This window comes from Chelonoidis abingdonii, chromosome 2 (genome assembly GCF_003597395.2).
Source record: "Chelonoidis abingdonii isolate Lonesome George chromosome 2, CheloAbing_2.0, whole genome shotgun sequence".
Taxonomy (NCBI): domain Eukaryota; kingdom Metazoa; phylum Chordata; order Testudines; family Testudinidae; genus Chelonoidis; species Chelonoidis abingdonii.
The window spans coordinates 167,118,401-167,132,645 of NC_133770.1; positions in this window are offsets into that span (position 1 = coordinate 167,118,401).

Genomic DNA, 14,245 nt, shown 5'->3' on the forward strand with positions numbered 1-14,245 from the left:
TTTGCTGGCTGTCCCTGCGTGAGCCCCGCTGCAGTGAGCATTATCACTCCAGCCCAAAGAGAGCTGGCCAGGTTCCCCCTGCCTAGGGCCGTTTGTGCTATATTACCCTCTCAGCTGCTTTCCCCAGCTCATCAGCTCAGTTCATCAGCCACAGGTGCATCCCCTTTCAGGCTAAGCTGACAGCTCTGACGAGCTGGTCACCGCACCCATCCTACAGGGACCATGCCCTGTGTGACAGGGTGTCACCTGTGCTCATGGGATGTTCCCTTGCCCAGGATAGGGAGATCAGAGAGGCACAGGGTCATGCTGCACCCATGGGCTGGAGAAGGTAGGGTGACATCGGTCCCCATATGTCTGGGGTCAGTCAAGCCCTGCGACCATGTCGCTGCATTTCACACCACAGCTTCCATTAAAGAGTTTGCATTCATTGGAATTTGCTGTAAATCGCTTTGCTCCTTGTAGATGAAATAACCTTGCCCTAATACACAGCATTTCCTGTGCCTTCCTCCTGAGTTATCACGTCTCTCCCCCACCATCGGGGAGCTGCTCAGAGCAGCCCGGTGCACACTAATTGCTTTGGCATGTGGGAAGCAGAAAAACAGCCAGGCTCTGCATTGAATTAAACAATTATTTTACTCTTCTTAGAACCTCTCTCCAGTGCCTCTCTGAGCGCCTTCACAATAGTCTAATCCTTTCTGCAGAGATGTGCTAGGGAGCCTTGGCTGCATGTTGTCAGCAGTCCTGCAGTGACTCAGGAGGAGCATGAGTGCCAACCTCAGGGCAGACTTAAGACCCAAGGCACAAAACCCAAATTGGCAGTGAGTTCTATCCTTAGATTTCATCAACCAGTTATCAAGTGTAAACTCCTTGGCATTGTAACAGCCTAAACCTGGCATCAGAGACAGTCCCCTTGGGACTCCAATCTGTCCGCTACCCAGGGGCGCCTGCCTTTGTGATAGATGGCCCCTCACACCCAGGATCACAGCAGTGCAGGTCACTCCCAGTCCCAAAGGGCCAGTCACTTGCCCCAGGTCAGTTGCACCTCAGAGCTCACGCCAAAGCCAATGCTTGTAGCCAGTCCTGTAATAAAGGATATAAAGATTTATTGCATAGGAAAAGGAAACGAGAGGTATTTACAGGGTTCAAGTGGGCAAACATAGATACACAATGAGTTTCAAAAGGTAATAAAAGCTTCTATAATAAGCAAGCTCTATACGTCTTTTGGATCTAATCCAGGCTAACCACTGGGAATCTTTTGCTTATGCCTAGTAATCCTTGCCTTTCAGAGTCCAAGCAGCATAAATATCCACTTCCTTCTTGTTAGGGGTTTTTATTCCCTTCCTCCTTCTGCTCTGAGCTGCAAACACAGTTAATGGGAGGAATTCACTTGCACATCCCCTCTTCATGGGTGGGGGAGAGAAAACAGCAAAGTCTTTTGTCCTTTTTAAAGTTCGACACTAGTCAGCCTGATGTCCATGAGCAGGACATGACACCTTCTGCTGGAGACCAGCATTTCATACTCGTTAATCTCTCTCCTGCCCAGTGATTTACACAGCTAATAAGGCTCACAGTACAAATGCTCAGAGATTACCATACAATTTGGGATACAGATGCTACACGTGAGATTAATGCAGGCAATTTCGGGGCCCCTTCCATAAAAAAAAGTTGCAATACTATACAATACTATACTCTCATGGGGGCCCCTGCAGGGCCCGGGGCAAACTGCCCCACTTGTCCCCACCTCTGGGGGGCCCTGAGCCAATGGGGTACACTAGCCATCACACCCCTTTTCCTGAAGCTACAAGCTGAGGACAAGGCTGAATCTACCCATTTGTGCAGCACGGCAGGAGGCATCAAATGGTGAAACTCTGCTTGGTTGAAGTCTCCCTGCAGGTCAGAATTGTGTAATAATGTCAAATCGTGGTGGTAGGTTTTATGAACGTGCCTTGTGTTGAGATCACAGGACATGTACAATGGATTATATCTGTGATCTGCTAGATTTGGAGGCTGGGTTTAAATAATCATTGTTACAAATGACACTGCCTCAAGTATATTGTACTGTAAGACACTGGGCACGTCCATCTTTGGCTTTAGGGGATGCATCACAGCCAGCGTATGCTGGCACGCACCCGGGAGAATTTGACCTATTGGAGCCCCTCCCCCAACCATTTTGGAATAGGCTAATTGCTCTCCTACATTGTGGTCCCAATGCACCTTCAATCTGAGCATGTCCAAGCACAGGCCCCAAGGTAGCTTTCCTGAGGGTTCTCAGCCCCTGTTGCTCTCAAGGACTCACCAGTCACTTTGGCTAAGAGTGAAACTGCCAAGGCTGAGCATGTCCAGCCCAGTGTTGCAAAGTGAAGGGGGTATCTGAGTCGGAACAGGGAGAGGGAGGAGTGCAGCTATTTCCCTTTCATCACATGGTTGTCAGTCACACTTGGCTTATTGAAGAGACAGCTCAGAGATGACTTGATCGCAGTCCATAAATACCTACATGAGGAGATTTCTGAGAGCAGGGAGCCCTGTAGTTTAGCTGACAAAGAGAGATCCAATGGCTGGAAGTTAGAGCCTGACATAAGGCGCAGATTTTTAAGTGAGGGTAATTCACCACTGAAAGGACTTCCTTAGGGATGTGCTGGACTCTCCATCACTTGAAACATTTATATCACAACTGGCTGTGTGTCTACAAGAGATGCTGTCACTCAGTCGGGACTGTTGGGTGTGGTGCAGAAATCACAGGGTGAAATTCTAGGGTCTGTGTTCTGTAGGAGCTCAGACTAGATGATCAGCATGCTCCCCTCTGGTCTTGCACTCCATGGCTCTCTGAACCACCTTGCAATGTGTCATGGAGGGAAAGCATCAGGGTACTCACACCTTCCTCTAACATCAGCCCAGAATTCACAGATCATTCAGGGCAGCCACCCTATTTAGCACAGATAGTGTCGGTTTTACAATGTGGGCACCTATCGTCTAGCATGTTGGAGATCATCTGCAGGGAAGAGGAAAAGGAAGCCTATTAGAGAGAGAATTGCTGCTGAATGAGAAATATTTCAGCTGGAATCATCCCTCCAAATGAATTCTTCAGGAAATACATTCTGTTCTATAAAGCACAAATGCCAAACATATTAATGTACAGACTGTACCCAGTTAGTTAAAGGGGGTGTGAGTGTGTGTGCCCACCCAACCCAAAGGAACTCTAAAAACAGCAGTGGTTCCAGCAAAAACTTCCCAAAATCAAACCCTCTAGGGTAGAAGGCAGAAGTCAAATTCTTTGTCTATTCAGCTTAGCTCAGGGGGCTTTATCGTTCTACAAATAATGGGATGAAACTGAGACAAGGGGAATTTAGACAGAGCTGTAAATATAAGAAAACGGTATTTGACGATGAGACTGTGGATGAGTCTCCAGAAGGACATGGTCGACGTTCCATTCCCCAATTACATTTGAAGCCAGATTGAGTAGAACACTTTCTAGCATCCTGCACTTACACCTTACCGCAGGCCTCTCAGTGTCCCAGGAAATACACACTAAGGACCAGTCCTGCACTGGCTGCTGATGGAGGGACTCATCGCTGTCCCTAAATGGGCTCTTTCCCTCCTAACTGCAGCAACACCTTCTTTGTGTTCTCCCCAATCTGTACTACTTTGATTTTTCAGACATGAATGCAAAATGCTCTGGTGCAATCAGACAATAAAAAGCAGAAGCACATCCCCTGGCAGGAGGTCACAGGACACAGTGCACAGAGCCAGAGACACAGCCAGTCATTTCTTGTCAGAATCTGATCTCCCTAGACAGCGTCTCAGCTCCACTGATGTTCAGTCTTGAAATGGGCCCATTGTTTCAATCCTCTTTCTACAGAAAAATTCTTGGCATAAGTCGTCCCACACTCTTGCATGCATTTCTAATTCTAACTAAAACTGTCTGAACAGAGGCCAAAATTATTCAAAACTAACCTCTTGTCATTGCGTGAGTCTTGTACATATATTGCACTACTCTGGCACTCCACCTTCCCCAGCAAGAGCGTGGTTTTGTCCTGGGCTGGAGCTGCAGAGGGAGATAAAAATAATTAAACAGATTTAGAATTAGACGGAAGAAGGTCTGTCAGACTTAACCACAGAGTCATGACTGAGGTTCCATGCTAGAGCAATATATGGAAGAGGTTTGCTGTACAGGAACAACTGATGATGCAGTAGATTGAGTTGAAGGGCAAAGACACATCCCTGCTGACAGATCATACTCCATGTCTCCAGCCAGTTCTGAATGGGGCCAGACAAGCGCTCTGGTTGCCGGTTGTCAGTGAAGCTGCAGTTTGAGAAGGACACCATTGAATCTGGCTCCCTGCATGAGCTGAACACTGCCCCATTGCTAATCTGTTTGACTTTTCATCCATGTTATGAGCTTGAACTTGAAACTATCTGTTTTCCTTCAGCTTGGATCCAGCTTTCACTTGGAGAGCAGAGGCCTTTTCAGCCATGGTCCCTGGGCCCAGGCTGGGACAGCTGCTTCACTCACTGCTCCATGGAACCCTCTGCAAAATAAACCTCAAGTCTGGACACAACAATATCTGGTGGTGCCCGTCTTGAAGGCAGATTGGAAGCCCACCATGGAAAATCTTTAGCAAAAGAGACAGAGGAAAGGGAGCCCAGTAGGTGGCTTAAGATGGAGGGGATGGATAGGAAGCTAATGAAGTTAGCCCAGAATGAGGAGTAGCATAAAATCAATGAAGGAGATAGTGCTGGGATTACATGGGCCGGATTCCTAGAGCAACACCTGGAAGGACTCCGTTGCTAGATATGTGCCTACTACCCTGGTGCTAAATCTCTGCTGGGATTGCACTAAAGTGGAACAAACTCTCCAATTAAATATCACTCAAAAGACAGTTGGTTTTCAGGATATTTGCTGCAGACCCCCAAATATGGCAGTGCTGCTGTGTTACAGCTCCAAGCCTGCATGTGGGGGAGGCTGGGGAAGAAACCGCCTCTAACCAGAGCTGTAGGAAGAAGCCACATTCAGCTTGAGCCATCAGGGCCTTCAGACCACAGTTCCCCTCTTGTAATATTTGTTTTAACCTGTCAGTGTGTTTTCTCCTTCCCAAATCAACGGGGTCTGGATTCAATCACTACAGCACACTGAGTGTGTTTGGTTTGAGTTTTTTTTCAGAGAATGGAAACAGCTTCACTGAACTGGTCAGCTGGTTCCTCCATTTAGTCTCCTTCAGATGGTTTTGTTTTATTTTAGACATGTTATTAGCTGGCATGTTAGTGTAAACATATATGATAAAAGGAGCTAGCACCACACAGCAGCTCTTCTACGCTGTGTACTCAGCACTAAGCCTGGCAGTGAAGCGTGAGCAGGCAGCGTGTGACTAAGATTTATTGAAAGCTGTGTATTTTTCATTCAAAGTTACAGTAAAGTTTCCACCTGGTAAATCAAGGGTCCAGTTCCCCCTTGATACAAACTACAGATCCTTAGTACTACCCTTGAGAAGCCAGTGGCACCAGTACCAAACCCACAGGCTGACACTGTCCCAGCCTACAGAAATAACCCCCTCTGGGGGCCCCCAAGTCATCACTTAACACTGAAGTGGAGTGAGGCCTGGTCACAAATGGAGGGCGTAAGAACACGAAGCACAAGGAAGGAGCTTTGCACCAACGCGCAAGGAGCCCATTAACATAATTCAGCCAAATCCCATAGGGTAGAAATGTCAGTACTGGGGGTTAGACAGACTAGGTGGGCGAGGGAACACCTTTTATTGGACCGGTTTCTGTTGGTGGGAGACACAAGCTTTCCAGCTTACACAGAGCTCTTCTTCAGGTCTGGTCTAATAAAGTGCAGGTGCCCTCTCTTAAACCTATGGAAATCAACTAAGTAACACAGAGTTTGAGCTTCTGCAACATTAAAAGTGCTTCAGGAGGGACAGAAGAAATCCTTCTGAATGGAGAGGTTTCCATTCCTTGGACCAAAAGCAGACCTCGTGTGAGTGAGTGCAATGCAGTGGACATTAGTGGAGGTGAGAATTGGACTCATTCCACTCATGTTTTACACCAAAGAACTAAGGGGGTTGGAGATATGGAGTCTTCAGTGTGAGAGCTTCATGTCAGAGAACTCAAAGGGACATTAAGGACAGACCCACCGCAGTCCCAGCCATGACCACTGACACACCTGCCCACTTCCCTTGACCACGCTTCTATGCAAACATGGAACCATCTCTTAGTCAGGGACTAAGTATACAGCCGGGATCAGAACTCTGGAGAGCACATGCAGTACTCACTGGGAACACAGCCATGAATCACAGAATCATAGAAGATGAGGGTTGGAAGACACCTCAGGAGGTCATAGACTGGTTCCCAAAACTCAGTAGGTTTGTCAGATTCAGCACAGATACAGCTCTCCTCCAGGAAGGAAGAATGGGCCAAGGATCAATCGGAAACGAGAGTTGAGTGACCAGAGAGGGATGACAGCAAAGGTGCTGAAAATAGATTGAAATTGCTGCAATTTAAGCCTACTGCTTTTTGTCCTATCCTCAGAGGTTAACGAGAACAATTTTTCTCCCTCCTCCTTGTAACAACCTTTTATGTACTTGAAAACTGTTATCATGTCCCTTCTCAGGCGTCTCTTCTGCAGACTAAACAAACCCAATTTTTTCCAATCTTCCTTCCTAGGTCATGTTTTCAAGACCTTGACTCATTTTTGTTGCTTTTCTCTGGACTTTCTCCAATTTGTCCACATCTCTCCTGTATTGTGCTGTATTGTGCATCCTGTGACTGCAGAAAGAGGAAGGGCTGGATTCAGAGCTGTGGGGCTAGCCTCAGCTCCTTTAGGGCTTCCAGGTATGTGGGGAGGATCATTTGGTGAGTGAGCGAGTGGCACCAGCTCCATTATGTAGAGAACTTTGCCCCTCAGCTTGATGCTTTGCTGTAAGGGTGGCAGAGAAAAGGAGGCCACAGGGGCAGCAGATCCCCAGAGCACTTGGAAAAGGGAGTGTTGAAGAGGAATGGGCTAACCATTGTCAAGGGCTTATCAAGAGGTTATTCGCTGCCTCAGCTCCTGGAGAGCTGTTTTCTCAGAGAGGTTCTCAGCAGGGCATTCCTGGCTCCTCTCTCCTCTCTGTACTTGCTCCACAGCCCATTCCCTTCCTTCACCATGAGATGGCACCAGTATCCCACCGCTGCTGATGGAGACATGGAGATGGTGGCAGAAGTAGAAAGCACAGTCCTGCTCTTTTCCCAGAGTACTTCAGTGTACATGCTGTTGCTGAAATGCCTGGAGCTCTGGTTCTCTGCTGCTACCACCCCAGTGGGCACCTGGAACCCTGTTCAGTGAAATGAACATCCCTCCTACACACAGCGAGGAGCAACATTCGCAGGTCTCAGTTTCAACCACTCTCAGGCTGATTTTCTTTGGCCCCTGTTGTCCTAAAGCATGCAAAGGACCCACTAGCTGTGCCTTCACATCTCATGCCAAATGCTCACAGTCCAGGAGGTGAGTGTGCAGCCATAGAATACCATGCTGATAAATAAGGTAGTGGGAGCAGAGGATACGGCCCTTGAGCATAGCTGGCAGCCACAGAAGCAGCAGCTGAGGCATCTTCTGAGGAACATCAACCATTGTGGCAGAGCTGCCGTGTTCACATGTGCAAGGAAAGGACACTCCGTCTATGTTAACACAACCACCATGGCCCATTAGCGAGAGCTCTCCAGGCAGGAGCTTCTTACAGCATAGTGCTCACATCATAAGTCAGCCTGATGTGCCTTCCCCGCTGAAGTGTCCAGGGATCAGGACCTGCACACAGGCCTAGCAGGGGACTTTGCAGGGGTGCAAGATTAGAGCACACTGATGAGAAAACAGCACACCCTTTCTTTGTGCCTAAAATAACACATTTCTATCAGCCATGCTGGGCAGCTGGAGTGACCGATTAGAGATCTTAATTGCTTGGAAGGACACTGCTGCACTGGAATAACTGCCAAGTGCCAGATGAGTTAATATAACTGTAATGCAATATAGTTCTAGGCTTGAAACACTAGCAAAACCCACACTGCAAGATAATGATTTCAACTCCCTAGCAATGCTAAGCTTGGGCAGCAAACACACATTTCCCCCTGCAGAGAGAACAAGCGCCACATAGGACCCAAGACCAATAACTGGAACTGAGAGCACTCAGTCCAGAGATTTCCGTTAACACACTGTGAGCAGGTGGCTAGGTTTGTGCATCCAACCAGCAGGAGACACTCTGCCTGCTCCTGATGTGCTATCACCATGGAGTTGCCAGAAGCACTTTCTGGGACACCTCACACTATTCCCACGCTGTGCCTCTGGTCCTTCCCAAGGCCACTGGCATCCCCCACCTTCTGGTTCTCTGCACCCAACCCCCAAGCATCTGCAGTCTGGTGGCTGGAGCCCAGCACTTACACATGTAGCACCGTCACTTTCTTAGGTGAACCCCTGACTTGCTGTACTCACCTTCCCCAGTTGTGACAACAGAGACGACGCTACCACTCCCCAGCTCCATTGCAAGGCACTTTGAGCTCTAAATGCAGAGGGTCACCGCCACCCTCACTGCACTGCCCACACAGCTCTCTGCACCAGGCCAGTGTTGCCACGCTGGCTCCTCTGCACACCTTGGACTTCCTTCAGCACCAGTTGCAAGGTGCGTCTTTTCACGCACACACTAGCCATGCAGTCGACAGGTCCTTTGTGTCCAGAGCAAGGATGCAAGCAGCAGAACCCCAGCTTCTGCAAATATCAATAACACAGTCAAGCCTCAAAGTCTCACAGTTGCCACTAGAACTTAAACTGTTCCAGCTGCCTCACATTACAAGGTATCCCAAAGGAATCCTGGAGCCTGACATGCTGTCCCCACACAGGACCACTTAATCCCCTTGTTTATTGTTTCTCCAGCAGCGGCTAATGGTAATTTGCTTATTCTGGCTTCCGATTCTGATTACAATGGTTGCACCAGCTCGCCCCGCATTTGGGGAAATCATTAGTTAACATTTGATGGATTTCACAGAGGCCTTCCAATAGCTCAGAGGAGAAAGGAGAGACCTGCACAGACAGGTGGGGGCTGCTTTCCTGTCCCAGCTGCTGGCTGAGGATAGTGGGGGTGTGACAGGCTGAGCATGTGGAGGGAAGAGGCTCCTCCTCTGGAAGTGGGTAAATAGGCGTTTTCGTCCAAACAGAGCCAGTTCCCCTGTTGGTGGCGGCTGCAGTCACACATCACCTGGACGGGATCAGTGGTCCTCCTGAAGAGCAGGTCTGGGTGTGGGGTCTGCTCCATTGCTCCTGACCTGCCTTTGCTGGGCCTGCTTCTCTGTAACAATTGCTCTTTCCTCCTCACTCGCTGTCACACACTGGGTTGTCCAGCGCCACACCCCTTTTTTGGGAGAAAGATGCTGAGTATGTCTACACTGCAACATGAGCCCACGCTTGCGTCTACACTGTAATTGCGCTGACCCAGGACTCAGACCCAGGGCAGGCAGTAAACTTTTCCCACAGTTCACCAGGTCCTATGGCTAGAGCAGCCACATTCCAGGGTGGGGGAGCACTTGGGACTCTGAGACATGGTTACTTTGACCCAGGTCTAGGCACTGCAGTGTGGACACCAGAGCCTTAGGTCTGAGCACTTGTTAGAAATGTCTTAACGTGGGGTAAAAATACAACGTAGACACTCAAGCCCAGGGTTCCCGAACACAGGCCAGCTGGCTCCAGTCCCACTAACTCGGGGCTTACACTGCACTGTAGCCATACCCACCAAGGGCTGCTGGAGCCCAGTTACTCGTGGTTACCTCCCACAGGCCTGGCACCTCCAGTCTTTCCCCAGCAGGTACCCTGGGCTTTTGTTAAGAGTGATCTCTGGTGTCGAGCTCCAAGAAAATGCCTTCACACAGCACTAGGCACAGCATGGGGGGAAGGAAGCTTGGCAGGAGGTTTGGTGCCCAGTGTTCCCTATGGCATTTTCCTCAGTGTCACCTCAAGCTGTTGGTGAGATGCAGTTAATGCCTGTCGCTACCTGCAGCGTGTTCTATAAACAGCTCGTATCCCCCCAGCTGCTACCGCTGATCATTGCTGCATTCGGTGCATGGACCAGAACACACTACAGTCCCAGCCACTCAAAAATCATGAGTCAGGGCCTCCAAAAATCACACACTGGTTTAAAACTCACAATACTTTTAAAAATAAGACAAATTGGTCTTTTCATTCATCTGCTAGTTTCTGAGCCTTTCAGGGTCACGTTTTCCAGCTTCTCTCTACAGCCACGTGGGTGAGAGACTTACTTTTGGTTTTAAATGAGAGCCTGATACAATCACATGACTCCAGCAGCTGGGGCTTTAAGAAACAGGATATGCTCATAATGAAAAGGTGAGAAGTTGGCAGCACTGCCTCTGTCACTCACACACAGAATCCTGTGGCCATTACTACCCCTTCTATGGGATATCCCCAGGGTAGAGATGGCCTGGAAAATATGCAGAAACATATATGGACTCACTGGAAGAATGGGCTAGTTTTAAAATGCATTAAGCGCCATGACCTGCCTCGACAAGGCAGACTCAGTGCCCTGTGGGAAGGGTGGCCATTACATTACCACCTACCTGTTCACAGACTGGGCACAGCCATTGCTGTATGCTGATGCTGACCCCATCCTCTCATGTGGCACGCAGAACAGCAGCTGGCTAATGCTGCGACATGCTTCCACAAGCACCGCCTTTGGAAGGGGGTGTTTCCAGACACACTGCCAGCATCACAGTTGGTAAGCTGGGCTGTTGGCACAGGTAGCAAACATCAGCTCCAGGTGGCATGTGCTTTAAGGGCATGTACAAGCAAATCCGGGGGGGTGGAGGTCTTTACCCCAAGCCGTAAGAATCCCAGGACAGTGACTCCCAAAGCTAAAATGCCAGAGCAAGGGGGCAGAAACGCAGGCAAGCTGCCTGCAGGTTGAGATGCTGACCTTTGAATGCCATGCTGTCTAGAGCACTGCACCACTGCAGAAGTCCCTGCCAAATAGCACCAGGCAGAAATATATTAAATTATCTCAGTGGGGGGTTCAGCATGAATGAATCAGACAGCTACATTTGCATCCATCACAAGACTCAGTAGAGCCAGAAAAGTTCATTGGGAATGGGGAAAGAACTGCCCTGGTGGAGCCATATGTGGACTTTGGGCCTGAGAGCTTCTGGATGGCATGTCAGAAATGGCAAAAATCTACCAACCTCTGGTGAGCAGCAACGGGTCTGTGCGGAGACCATGCTCACCCGAAGCTGACTCTATCCACAACACCTGGAGGGAGCTTTTCCTGCCAAGTTTATAGCAGAGCGGTTTTAGGAAGGTGCAGGAAACCCACTCTCAAAGATGGTGTTGGGTCTGGGCCTGGTGATGTGGAAATACATTTGTTCCAGAAACTGCCTCCCCCTCCTGCCTTCTTGCAGATCTGTGGTTAAATACTGCTAGCCCTATTCCAATGGCCTGGGGCTTTAGTCCCTAAAGCAGCAGAGCAAACTCAAGCCACAGAAAAAGAAAAGGTAGAACACGCATTGCTCAGAGCCCAAGCCCTGCATAAGGGAACAGAACTACCAGTCACTGTCTAATGCTTCCAATGAGTCTCAACTGAAATTACCGAAGAAAAAGATCATAAGTACCACTTCGCTTTTCCACTTTCTGCTACTTGGCTCCGTTATAGGAAGCTGGCTGATTGACTGAGAGTCATGCATACTCTGACTTCTCTCTGTATTTCTTGTTAGAGGATGGCATTACGATGTGTATTGAAAACAGCTCAGTGATGTTGAACAGGAGCAATTATGCCCAGCAAATCGCAAATCAATGTTATATAGAAGCTGGACATATTATATACAAGGAACTAGTGATTCCAGAGGCGCATGCTGTCATCTTGGTCCATGAGGATTTATGCCTCTAACTCCGTTTACATCACAAAAAATATATTCCTTTGGAAGTGGGTAATGAAGAGTGTTGTCAGGGTTACTGCTAGAAAGAACCTCCACTAGCTCATTGCCATATATTGCATGAGAAGCTGAAATTTAAGAAGGTGAAAGGAGCACTATGGAGAGCAGGATTTTTATCAGTTTTCTTACACCAGGCTGTCATCCTTTGCCAATGGGATCCAACCCAGGGGCTTTCTGCAGCGCACAGAAGACTTGTCACAGTGTGGACTGATAGAGTCAGTCTGTGTTATCAATTGCGGGACCACTCCATGCTGCCATCACAAAGCAATTACACATACAGTCTAAGGAAAGACTACCCAGCAGCTGGGAGGGTGCTTCCCAGTGCAGGTAGATAGACGCTAGCCAGCGCAATAAAAACAACAGTGTAGCCGTGATGGCACAGGCTGAGTCCAATCCTGCCCACTACCCCAGGTACATTCTCAGCTGGCTAGCCTGAGACAGCACTTGTGCTGCTGTGGCCACATTGCTATTTTTAGCACTCTACATTGAGCAGAGCTAGTGGATGTAGGTCAACCCACGTTTGGAGACATGCTCTCGGCTGTGTGTAGACATACCCTTAATAGCCCCAGAGCAGAGCTGGAGAATGCCCATCCCCCCTCCTTGGTAAAAAGCAATGGGTGAAGGTTCTCATGTTGCCCTGTGGAAGAGTATGTTGTCTGTCTAGAGCGTGTCATAGGCATGACCAGAAGGAGTCACCAGCAAGGAGGCTGACTCGATTGACCTCCAAATCAGAGGCCGGGACACACTGCCAGCTCCGGGCTGGAGCAGCCTCTCTCATGCATGTTAATACCGCAAGTAGTGGTTTCATGAAGACCAGCTGGCGGGAAGGCAGTTTTATGGCCGCAGACTTCATTTCAGCAAAGAGGGGGAAAGGATATGAAGACCACACATGCTCTGAGCAACATTTCACTCCTAGCACTTTTACAGGCAGATTCCACCATAAATCTCTCCCTCAAAAACCACCCTCATCTTAATAAATAAATGCCACTTAAGGGCCGCTGAATTTTCCTTTCCTCTGCGTGGTGTAGACTTCCCCACATGCAGGCTGTAAATCTCCTTCCTGGCAGGGCAGCAGCCACCCCTTCCTCCACCCTTTGTTTTCCTTTCTCATTTGATCAATAATGGGAGTGTGGGAACATATTGTGCACCTGGCCAGTTAGTACTGCTAACACTTACAAGACATGCAGCAAGCAGGTGCCCTCCTGAGGCCCCAGGCATAGGGCCGAGCCCTGCTCCTATTAAAGTCAATAGGATTTTTACTAATGACCTCAGTAGCATCAGGATTAGCAGAGCTCAGAGCACCATTAAACCCCATTGACTTCAGGATCAGATCCAGAATAAGCGGAAATCTGTGCCACGGCACCTCAGTTCTCTCCTGCACCAGCCCTTATCATGCAGACCAAAGCCCCTATCGGGTCCTGTCCAGGTCCTCTTGTCCCTAGCCTGAATCATCACCTGCTTTTCCAGGCCTGGATTTCCATCCAGAGAGCCTCCAGCAATTCCCGTGTTGGAGTTTGCCTGAGCCCACCCAGCCGGAGAGCGAGTGGGATGAGCACATGAGGCCAGGGAGCAACAAGCTGGGAAACACCAAGCTTATTCTCACTCCTGACCTCAAGCAGGAGGCGAAGCTGAGCCAGAGCCGGAAAGCTCGAGCATGGACCCAGGATGCCAGTTCTCTCACCATTCACTGCCATTTGGTGCCCAGCTGCTGGTGTGAGCCAGATCGAACTGGCAGAGCCATTCAATGTGCCATTGAAACACTGATTAAGTCTCCCAAAGGGTTACGTGCTTGTCAAATAAAAGTGCTGCTTCCAAAGGTCTCCTCAGCTGTAGGAACCACAGCATCCATCAAGTCCCGGCGACTGACCTGAGTGAGTCTGAAAAGCTACGGAGCTACCACCTGTTTTGCTAAGAGTGGCAGGAGTCACCCAGGGCTGAGCCAGTGGATTGAATGACCTCGGATCCTGAGAGGGAGTTCTGACCACTTGGGGCCTGCGCTGACTGCTTAGGCATTGTGGGTAATATTTTGGTGATGCTCTAGAAGCAAGTGGAGGGGGAAATGCACTTGACAGGCTTGTCATGTTGGACAACTCATTTCAAATTGGTCCATTGTTTGCTCCATTTACAATTTCATACCCATCAAAGGAGAGAACAACCAAGACTTTAAAAATACCCCACTTTGTGCAGGCAGACAGGCACAGGCAGTCTCTGGAGAGTCTGTGCATGACCTTCTGATCTGCTCCTCCATCCCACAACCTCAGTAACGAGCACTCTACCCTCTGCTCTTTCATTT